Source organism: Anopheles coustani, chromosome 2, assembly GCF_943734705.1.
Source record: "Anopheles coustani chromosome 2, idAnoCousDA_361_x.2, whole genome shotgun sequence".
NCBI lineage: Eukaryota > Metazoa > Arthropoda > Insecta > Diptera > Culicidae > Anopheles > Anopheles coustani.
Window position 1 is genome coordinate 57,318,158 of NC_071289.1, and position 12,012 is coordinate 57,330,169.

Here is a 12,012-nt window from a genome sequence, read left to right on the forward strand (position 1 = left end):
GCACACTTAGCATGTGCTTATTGTAAAAAAACTGTAGGCAAAGATTATTTCACTAAACTGCACGAAAAAGTTTTTTGTTTGTCAACGCTGAGCTACACTTCGATGGTTATTATTATTAAATGTATTCCGTAATCTCTTCAGTTTTCCACCCCGAAGTTGTCATACCTTCTCCTGCCACTATCACGGCTCGAAGGTGATCTTTCTAATCATGCGACCAATTTAGGATGTCTCGTAGCGCCGAGGTAATTCGATAAAACCGATCCAATCGACGCATGATGGAACCCGTGGGCCGTATAATATTGTTTCATCAGTGCAATAAGTGGTGTGAAACAGCCGCATCAAGGCCGTTGGAACTTCTGGTAGCATTCAGCGGTATTCAGCTTCTTCAGCTCGGTTGCCAAATAAGGAGCGCGTGAGATAATGGGATTACATTTTCCCATCGTATTTTGTGAGGGTAGCGGCTCACTGCAAACAGCCATGCAAAAAACCACCATCTACCAGTGAATCCAGTACCCGGGAAAACTGGTAAAACAAGCCTCTTTGATACGGGCTCATCTTTAGCTTAATAAGAGCCGAGTCTGGCGTTATTGCCACGCACACAGTTTGAATATAATTTATTTGTCACCAGAGATCACCCTCAAGGATTGTTCACCTTCTTGTTTTTCTGCAACTCTTCCGATACTGACATCCCAAAGAATCAACTGATAAGTTTTGATAATCGTTACCGTTAAACTCTGCAATGAGTTGCTGAATTATTTCCGCACCTTCCAAATGCCATCTCTCTCACATTTATTTAATATTTTTGGAAAAATAGTAACAAGTTATAAAAAATAACCACTACAGCTGCCGTTTCTCAAACTAGTGTGCCCTCTATGAAAACAATTATTCATTCTACACGTTTCCTCCTACTCAATCAATTGAATCAACAGATGTAAAATAAAGTCTCTGAAATGCTCAACAAAAAATTACCTAGCTTTTTCCGGAAAAGAAAAATTATTTTCAAATCGGTCAGCAATAAACCATAAACCTCTTTTGCAACCAAACGAACCTGAAATCTCAGATTTTTTCTTAAACAAACCAGTTTAGGTCAATGACTAGTTTTTGCTCCTTGAAAGTAATGCACGGTGTTTTGTTTGCACGCTCTTTTGGATGCTAAGAGACCTGAAGTTTCCCCGAAAAACAACATTACTTGTTCAGTTTTCCCTCGATGCGTCTCAAGTACACACAAATTACACACAAACACAGGTACTGTTTTGGTATACAAGAGTATCCGCTTCCATGCATGCCTTAGCATGTATATTGTAGCCAGGCATAGCAAAAACAAACACTAACTTTTCCGCCTACTCAATCTCGATGGAACGCTCGCTTCTGAACTAAAGAATGGATAGGAAAGTGAGACGGTATCGCTAAACAAAAACCAAAAGGAAAATCTGTGACTCGTTTATATAGAACAGATTTGACCGTCGTAACAACGTCCAAGCGCAACAGGAGACGGAAGTACTACTTAGCCAGAAGCTTTGTTGCACGAACCAGAGGATCCGATGTACGTTTTCCGTGCCCATATTGAGATGAACTCTACACGGGAGTAGGCATGTGTATTACTCAATGACGTCAGCTATCCCGCTGTTCTAGAGACCAACGCTTTTGAGTGAATATGGCAAGGCGCTGGCAAGTGCCGTCTCAAGCCTAGCACAAGAGATTTCCGGAAGTTCGGTCTGATCGCAACAAGAAGGTTGCGATAAACCTATGTGTATGAGTATTCGTTGCTTCGAGCCAATCGGAAGCAAAACAATGCTCCGGTCGATGCAAATAGAGCGCACTTCCGTGAAGTTCAATTCATCCGGTACGTATATGGGTCCTCTTATTGAAAAAGTTGCTTCGGAGTGCTTTATTTTCTATCTGCTCACGTATATAAACAAGGTAAAGAATGTTTTCCGAATCAGGCAATAAACATGCCCATCAATAAAATTCAAATTTTTTTATCGAACGTCTTGACGGTTGGAAAAATTGAAAAATAAATAAGCACTGTGAGCACTTTGTCTAATCAGAATGGAATCAAACATCAGAGCTCTCTTTTTGTCAGAAAAAAGGAGTTGGATACGTGTTTTAAATGAACGCCCTCTTCTTTGTGAACTTTAGAAATATAATCTTTCAACAGTCGAAGAATTGTCATAATTATAGTATTACTTATTATAAGAACATACATTCAACATCAAATAAGCCAACAGTACATTAAAATAGTAGACCATCTTTAAAGATCCATCGCTGGCTTTCCGACTTAAACATATCCTTCCAGGAACGAGTTTTAATCCTTTCGTCTGGACGGACCGCTACCGAACATCATGGACTTCACATAAAGTACTGTGAGTTCTTTTCAAATGATTTAAAATGAGCAGGTTTGCCAGCACGGCAAGGAAAATCACAAAAGAAAAGTGATCCTTTTTTCCCAAGATCTTCCTACAAGTGCCAGACGAACACGAAGTATGCACTAATAAAAAGGACAAAACCCTTATTGACAAGGAAAAACTGATTGCAGTATTAGGCATCATGGCCCTGCAAGAGGTAGTTGCATTGAGCCAAGAGTACGGTCTCCCGTAACAGGGAATATCTACAAAAATGGAGAAATATGGAAAATATGGCGCCATGTGAAAGTATGTCTGAAGTCTGAATTCCGTAGGGAGTAGCTCATTGTGGAATTGAAGCTGAATGCATCAAAAGGGTAAGCTCTTGAAACGACTTTTAAAATTGCCCTGTTACACATTCGGTGAGTCTATTGGATAGGATAAAGCAGTACAAATCAAGTATGCCTTCACAATTATTAATAGAACCAAGAAGGTCAATACTTTTAACTGTGATTTTGTTTTGTTTCGGTTTTGAGATACAATCGTTCGTTTACCTTGTGATAAGTTTATCGCAGTCTATGTTTTGAAACTAAAACTTGTGCAGTTAATAATTAATTAATTAATCAATAATATTACAGAACCCAAACACTATATAAACTCCCAATATATAACAACACCATGTTTCTTGACATAATGAAGGTGTTTTGATCCTTCTTGTCTTGAAGTGAAACATTTTTGAATCAACTACCAGCTGGATTAAAGTGGTACAGAAAAGACAGACCATTTTGGATTATTGTTTATCACGAGTCACAACTAAAGCTGCAATCATCCTCTACGTCACATGAATTTAATATTCTTTACGGCCATTTTATACGCGAAAAACCAAATGAAAGAGCGACTGTGTGCTTGCCACAGACTATCAAATTTCCTTTCACAAAGCGTTTCTTCATCACAAAGTTGATTAATAATCGTTTTTACATGGAAATAGACTAACAAGCTTAATATAAATTTATTTAAAAAAAAATATGCAAATTGAAAACATTTAATAATAAGCAAACTTGTTTAATAAATATTTTTGTACCGGTTTTTAACCTACTTTAATTTTTTCGGATGATATTTCTGTGAAACGAAAAGCAGCCCAACATAAATTACCTTATAGCAAACTTCATCTGAGATTACGAAAACCGAACGTTTCTCTTTTATAACGTTTAATTCCTACAATCGTGCGCCCTTCTGTGAATATAAAAGAATAAACACGGCTTTACGATGTTTTACGACAGTTGTCGTACGGCTGCATTCAGAAGTGGCAATATTTAAAACTGTATTAAGGTCACACCGTCACAAGTGCACAACAGGGGATTGAGAAAAGCATCAAGTGAATGCAAAAAAGCCCTTTAAAAGCCACAAGAACCAATTCCGTATAAATCTTTAATCCCAAGGCAAGTGAGATGTGAAATGAGGAAGATCACTACCGATAAACATAACAACAACTGTTATATTCTAGCCTATCACTTCACTTTTGCCTAGCGCTTCATCATAAACCTTCGAGGTACGAACGTAGGAAATTTAAATCACAAACCAACCGAGGAGTCGAATTGTAAAACATATTTGAAGGTGGCAGTTTCCGACATAATCAAAGAGCTAGTCGTCCCCGTTGCACGTTGCACATTTGGCCATACATAAAGTTAGAGCAATGCGTTTCGTGGTAAATTATGAGAAATGGTGTTTCACAGCACTTTTTGTGAGGAAACTGCCCTGGCGATCTTTTCAAGTAACACCGGGCATGATACAACCATTTTAGGATGGCATTCGCTTGTACCGTTTTTATCAGTCTTTACCGTCCTTACCTTTTTACCTTTTACCTACCCTTCCACCTACCTTACAACAGAACAAAACTATAAATTTGAGGTCGTGGCGCACTCGTGTGTGAAAATGTTATTCGTTATCAAAATTTTGATAATATGAAAACTTTATGCCTTTTGAAGTACGATACAGGCGTCAATCATATCAACGTTGCAGTAAACAGCTCCTCATAGATTTAGACTATTCAGAAACTAACCTTTTTTCACTTACCTTGGCTGACGGTTAATGTAAAACTTAGGATAATCACCACCGACAAAGGTTGTGACCTGTGCTGCAACTAACAGGAATGATTAAACTCAGCCATCCTCAAACTTTTCTTCTAGCAAAACAAGGTACCTTCGTTTCGGCTCAGGTATGCGTGAGTAAGTAGGAGTATATTCTTCTTTTCTGCCATCAACCAAGCAAAGTCTTTTTTCCAATGGGTCGGGGTTTCGTTTGCAGCCGGTGGGCAAGGTGGACGTGTAAAACTTTCCCCATTACCGTCCCGTTAGGTACTCCGATGGAAAGGATCAAAACCAACGTCGTCTCGCATCGTACGGTTGTAGTTTTCTTCGTTTCTCTGTTTTTGTCGTACGCTTGCCAACAAGACCACACTACTCGGGCGGAGATAAATCACGACTCCCGCTGTAGAACATGAATGTGGGACGCCACAGTCACGCCATCGGAGTTTGGCGTTGTCCAACCGGCCGGTGCATGCAGACATGCAACAGTCTTGGCGGATCGGAGAAAATGGGTCGTCTCAGGGACCACGGGATGGGCTAGGAGGTCCGGATTACGTGTCGATGAATGCAAACGATGTTTCTGTGCCTGCCTTCGGTGTACGTCGTGTTCCCCGCCAGGCTTCGGCAAAGCTTTTGATCTCCATTGGCAAGTTGTGAAGGATTACACAAAATTTCTACCACATTCTGGGAAACAGCAACCTCATTCTACACGGTCACAACCGTGATTGTCCAAAACCAGCATGGTCCTTTCAAGTTGCTACCGGCTACTTTGGGCTGTGCTTTGTGTAAATCTCGACCCTGTTGGGCATAACTCTCTACACCGTTCGCACGAGAGTAAAGGTTTCGACGTTACGAAGGAATGTCCTTTTATAATTAGGGCATTTAAAGGACCCGCAGATGAAGGTAGCTTGTGCGACAAATGTTTTGTTAACAGAACAAACTCAACAAGTTTGTTTGGCCATGAATATGGCCTACATAAATCTTATAACCAGACTTAACAATTAAACGCGAACATATTGTAAAAGTCGGTTGACCGAATCCGGAGTCATATTCATATCCAAAAAATGCGCAGACAAATTATAAGCGGATGCCATCCAGAGCAAAGAATCACGAGCACAAAAAATATTTCGACGAAAAGAAACGCATAACAAAGATCTAGATCTGAGGGCTCGACTTGGTGCGTAGAAAGCGATTTCTGATAGAAGAAACAGAGCATCAATTTGGTCAGTTAGTAATTTGTGAAGGAAGACAACCTCGGAAATCGTCCTCCGACGTTCCAACGTGCTAATACCAAGCAGCAGGCACCGAATCGGGTAGTCCGGCAAGGACGCGCCGTTCCACCAAGGAAGACGCGCCAGAGCTACTCGAGTAAACCTGCGTTGGACAGCTTCTAAACGATCAATCCTATTCCTGTGCACAGGTGACCAAACCACAGGCGCAAATTCGACAACGGGCAACACTAAACTGCAGTATAAATATTTAACATCGGGCACATCGGGTCACGTATTTTTTTACACACACGCAACAAAAATCCTAGCATTTGGTTCGCTTTCAGTATGGTAGCATCCACATGCGCGTTAAGGCTAAGCTTAGAGTCTAGTAAAACGCCAAGATCACGTATAACATCACAGCGAGAAAGACCAGAGTCACAAAGCTTGTAGTTAAAACCAACAATTCAAACAGTTCTGATGTTGAAAGCAGTCACTTGGGTCGGAAATAGTCAAGTACAGTTTTAGGTGGTCAGCGTATGGCTTGGGTGACGTCGTTAATAAATAAAATAAATAAGATGGGTCCCAGAATGCTGCCGTGAGGAACCCCGGTCTGGTTTGTAAACGCGTCTGACAAACTGTCGCAGATCTTAACTCTAAGTGAACGTTTTGATAAGAACGACTTAAGCCAATAAACAAGGTCACAGTGCACTCCCATTTTCATCAGTTTCATCAACAGGATGGCAATAATGACGGTATCGAAAGCAGTTTTGAAGTCAGTGTAGATCCAACTAAGTTGTTGAAAGCAGAAGTCCGTGAATTGCACCAAATTAGTCGTAATTGAAGCTGCTCAGGAGCGATGTATACCTGGACTTCACGGAGAAGGTGACAATGAATGAGCAGAAATAAGTCACCTGCTACACATAGCTTTATTTCAATACATCATCAAATAAACCCAAAATAGAATGGTTTAACCTTTTTACATGTTCTCTTTAATATCCCGCGCAGACGCGCTTATGCCTAATGGAAGTTGGAAAACATGTGTTGGGCTGGATAAGGGCTGTCGTTTAAAGGATTCGACTATCAAGAATACGGATCAAATTTTGTTCGCTTCATTCCTATTTAAAAGAAAAAGCCAACAAATCGGAAAAATGGATAAGCCAATCCCCTTGTCAGCTTCCAAAGTGTTGCGTTGGTGACGGCTACGCTGGAGGCACTGGACATGGTACCTTTTTTTAAGTCCTGCCTTCGCAGCCTGTTATGTGTTTTTCGCTCAATTTAACCCCATCACTTCGTAGGTGATGGTTTAAGGTGAGGCGTGAAATCCTCTATAAGTCGGAGCTTCCCTCTGGGAAAGATATGATTTTTGGTGGAGCTCTTGAGCCCGATCAATAATATTTTAACAACAATAATAAGCTTCCAATGTCAAAATCAATGCAAAATGTGGTGTAATATGGATTACAGTCGGATTAAATGCATTGTGCAATGTAAATGCAATGAACAAATATATATGCAGTTTTTTTAAGATTTAAAATTACTAGAATCACTTTCGCTTAAATGAACACTTGAATTCAAATTGAAGTAGATCTTTGCACATTAACACATTATTTTTTTATTTATTTATGGCATTACGGACGTTGCCGTAACACATTGATACATTATTCAATTAATTTTAGTAAAATGTCGTTTATTACGTTACAATTACATAAATAGGCCTCGTTAATACATGAGGTAGATAATTGTTTTTCAGGTTCTGCAAGTGTTTAAGTAGTTAGAGTTAAATCTTTAAAGTAAAATCAACTTTAACCAGGTCTACCACATCTGCAATCCCTTCAATCAAGCATTATCCCTTCCCAAGTCCCTTCCCTTCATAGATTTATTCAAATTTTAATTTAAGGAATTCTTCAAGGTTACGTACGAGTATAGGATCCGTAGGCCCAAGGGCCTGGCCATCGTGAACGCAAAAGCCAAACTAAACCCGGTTATTTACAAACCAACAATTCTGTCATAACCTGTATAGCAAAGGTAGCAGTTTTTTATATTAATTTATCTTTTTCCTCGTTTTCAGTTACACTCCTCACTTTTTATTCGACAGCTTTCGATTTCTGTCCAGCTAGCGTAATGTTTACAGAGCGTGTGAATATCAGGAAAAATCGCCAGTTCCGAATAGCTATGCAGCGGTTCCCTTGGCAATTGAAGTATCCCCAAACCACTTCAGCATTCCGGCTGTAAAGTTTCCCCATGCGCTGTGTACAAGCTTGAGTGCGATCTGTGTTACCAATTTCCGACAGCAGGATTCATTTTGCACACCCTTACGAGTCGTATTCATTTGCTCTGTTTGTCGTATGCATTCAATTGTTCCATTTGCCGGCACTCGCTTGTTTTGTTATTGGGAGAACCCTCACGCTATCTTCTTCACGTGATAGTGATGTTATTTTTCTTTCTAGCTTTTTTCCCCCTCAGCAACATACGGAAGCTATATATTTATGGTCTGATTCTAGTCACCGTCCGTGGTAATAGTCTTGGTGATAAGAGTACCAGCAAAAGCACCATCGCCAAGAGCAGCAGAAGTGGGTCCTAGAAATTTCCTGCCGTCGTTGTCCGCTGGGAAAACGAAATTTTATTCCATCCTGGTGACCTGTGAAATTTTCACCTACACGGTACCGTCTTGAGTTAAGCCATTCGAAATAACTATTGTTCCCAGGAGCCGCTTGTCAGGTTTGTTTCAAATGCGCCATTCTGGAACTGGGAAACGGGAGAGAGTATGCGAAAAACGCCAGAAAAAACTACCCATTCTGGGGAAGGCCGAAGATACTCCATTACTGAATTTCCTGACCTAGCGCAGAGTTGATATTGTGCCCTTATTTCTTTTTGTTCGCAACCCATAGGCAACACTATCCCCTTGGGTTTGCCATTCCTCACGACCACTGAGACACACAGAGCCCGTTGGCTTTAATTCAATACAATTTATTCTGTGTACGTATGCCAATTTTCATTTGTCACCCTTAAGCCATAACCCGGCGGAAAGAACGGCACTAGGGTTGCCGGTGTGCCACATTGGAAGCGGGCCAAAAGTAGGCCACTTTTGCCGTTATGCTACCGCTGCAATGGTAAACTCCTCCTGGGCACCGGATACGCATACTAATGGGTTGGATGTAGAAGGTACTTTTACCTTTACACTTGTCAATTACCATCATCTAAACGCTCAACGTCGTTCCTAGGTTGCTCGGAACACTACTCCGCTAGAAACACTTTCGCGTTTTGGAGATGTCTTCTGGTAATTTAGCTCAAAGCTCAAATTCTCGTCTCACGTAAGATAATGGAAAGGACGTTTGAAAAGAATTGATTGAACATCTTTTTTTTCTTGGTTATGTTATCATTCGCAGGTTTACAAACACTACCAAAGATCTAACAAGATATCAGCCGGGCAACGAAACGTTTCACGTCGGGATGGTAAAAAAAGGATATCGAACGAGTCCGAACCGCTGTGTTAGGAAGCATTTCTCCTAGGACCACAGTACCGAAATCGCCAAGGACATCGTGGTCTGCCACGTCCATGACGTCTTCACATATCAGGCTTTCGGGCTTCTATTACCTACTAGGGTACCCTTGGTGTAAGCGTCGACTTCCACTCTGGATTAGTTATCTCTATCGATATCTGAATTGGACGATATCTGAATTGGACTACAATTAAGCATTTTTTATCACTCTGCTCTTCCTGCAGACTGAACCTAATCACGTCGACCAAACTTGACTCTCTAGGACTCGTAATCAATGGCCAGCAATTCTACCTGTACAGTGAAGACAACATGATAGAACAATAATTATGTGGACTAGATGAAGTCTATCAACATAAATCAAACTTTAGGACGCAATTGCTAGCACAGAGCTAGTATAGTCTTCAGAGTTACAGATTTCTTTTAAGATGGAAATTTGTTGTCGTCTAACAACTAACCAAGCACACACATATTAAGATTTCCTTTTAAGCGATAGGTGATGCACGATATCTCTTTGAAATCATTTAGCAACAAGAAGCTGTCTCCGTGTAGTCTGCATTTTCTTTCTACAGATTTCCCAACTGCATCACCTGAAACTTATTGACGTAGATTGTAGAGTCCTTCTTGCATCCCAGCCCTTCGCAAAGACACTCTAGCTGCCTTGAATTCTTTTGACCAAAACATGGGGTTTAATAAATACACCTTTACTACCACTAGCCAAGCTGTTCGAATTTTTCACCTTGGTTCAAAGATAACCCCTTGGGTGGCGCATCTTCTTGTGGTCTTCTGTTTAACATTGCATGAAATTACCTTCTGTTTCGAACGAAGGTATGTTCATCTGTTTTGCTGTACGAAATGTGTCGGTATTGGAGGTGGGCGTGATTTTGTGCGCTTGTCGGGAATGGAGTCCAATCTTACCCTCTCCAGTAGAGCAAATTTGAGATCTGCATAGAGTAATGGAAATCCTCGTTGAGCTTACATTGTCATTCATTAAGCAGCTGAGGGACTCCGGACGGGTAGGCCAATCATCATTGAAATTCCCTGAATGAAAATACGGATAGGAGCGTGATTACTTGAACGATTAAATCTGCTCGTCTGAGATTTTCCACAATCGGAATGTCGACCGCAAGACTGAGATACAAATAGACACAAACAGGTTAAACGTAAACTTCATCACATTTAACATCTCACACTATCGTTATCGTCTGGTGAGCATTTGACTATACTAGTCCATTCTGACAGCTTTCCCAGTAATCTAATAATAGGCTGCACCTTGTCCAGTTTTCGGAAAGGGCAAACATCAATGAAAAGATCCAGTCTTTAGTAATTGCTATTGTCTAAGGAATCTGTTTATCTTCCTGCAATGTAGACTTTCGGCTTGATTTAGTCGGTGATTTTAACCTACATTTACCCTCGGGACATATTTTAACGGGTTTTAAATAAGCATAAACTTCCAAGACTAACCACTGAAGGCGTTGCTGGAAAGCAAACAGAACCAACACGAAAGGGAATAACGATAAAAGCTTTCCCCGAAAGGAAACTGTTTTACCATCCTTCCCTAAGGTAAAGAAACTCAAACCCGTTCCTCTATTAATGAAACGCTGGCCACGGGGTAAAACCAACCGAAGGACCTGCCAGGATTGGTTGTTGACGAGACCCAGGGTAAGACAGTAAACATTACACCGCTCGTTAAATGGCTCAATCAGCTGGAAGGTACCGTGTTCGACGGAAAGCACCAACAATAACACCCTTTAACGGTGGTGTACCCTCTGCCCTTCATTTCTATTCATTAAAGATAACGTAATGCACACGTTTCGTAGGGAAGAGTATGCTAGGGACCACTAGGTGCGGAGATCAGTATTCCGGTCTCACATGGTTCATATTTAATATTTCAATTAGAGCATATCATAATTCAGGAGAAATTCTTCCGGACCCGGCAAACGATCCCTCCACGGTTGTCTGTGTGCGTTTGTAGGGTGAAGAGTCATCCAATGGAAACTTATTTATGGTTTCCCGCGTTCGCTCACTCGGGGATACCTACAAAGAAGCGCCCTAGTGTGCTCTTGCACCTCCACTATCGTGTGTGGTAAGCAACTTCAAGGAGGAGGATGCTGTGGCTTCATGAAATAATCATAAACGAAGGGAGCGCATGAGATTGGTGGAAAAGGGCAGTCCGCTCAGTCAGTCCTTGAATGGCAGTGCCAAGGGTGAAAAGAAAAGCACTAATGGCACTCTCAGCTGAGTCGGATTCCTGGACGTAGGAAGCTTGAAAACATTCCGCGACTCTGTGGTCGGTCACCGTACGCCAACATTTCCTTACATGGAGGCTCGATTCAGCTGCAGGAAAGAATGTTGCTCGGGAAGCCGGCTGGTGTCCCACCCCCACATACGCTTCGGAACATTTTTAACCCACCTTCGATGTGTTCGCCACGTTCGGTAGCTATATCTAGAGCTCCATTCCCGACATGTGACGCTACAGAACCGCTCATCACGTCAGGAACGGTTAGCTTTGCAGTCAACAATGCTCTTTTCAGCTGCTTTTGAGTTCAAGAGGGCTTTACATAAACCGCAAAATGAAATATAATACGTATCTACACCGTTTCCCCATTTGGCTGTTGTTGGAATCTGTCCAAGCAAAAATGGTAAAGGATGGACGTCGAAAAGCTAGAGTTTAAATGAAATGATGGGTTTGAGCACATAAACAAATTACTTTTCAGTCTTGCTAAATATTTGCATTCTCATTTGTCTGCTTCATATAAACCTTATGTGAGAGTAGAAATTTAAAAAGCAGCATTATTCAGAAGGTTCAATCACCCTTTAAAAGTATTTTCGCGATTATATTGCGAAATAAAAATGTTTTTTAATTAACAATATTGAAGAT

The 12,012-nt window shown here is 41.0% G+C and overlaps 1 long non-coding RNA gene across 1 annotated transcript; it reads left to right on the forward strand.

Annotated features, from left to right (window-relative positions):
• Positions 1-8,743: 8,743 nt before the first annotated feature.
• Positions 8,744-9,061, forward strand: LOC131263929 (uncharacterized). Its single transcript, XR_009178264.1, has 3 exons — positions 8,744-8,796; positions 8,856-8,945; positions 9,021-9,061. It is a non-coding gene; the product is annotated as an uncharacterized LOC131263929 (long non-coding RNA).
• Positions 9,062-12,012: the final 2,951 nt, after the last annotated feature.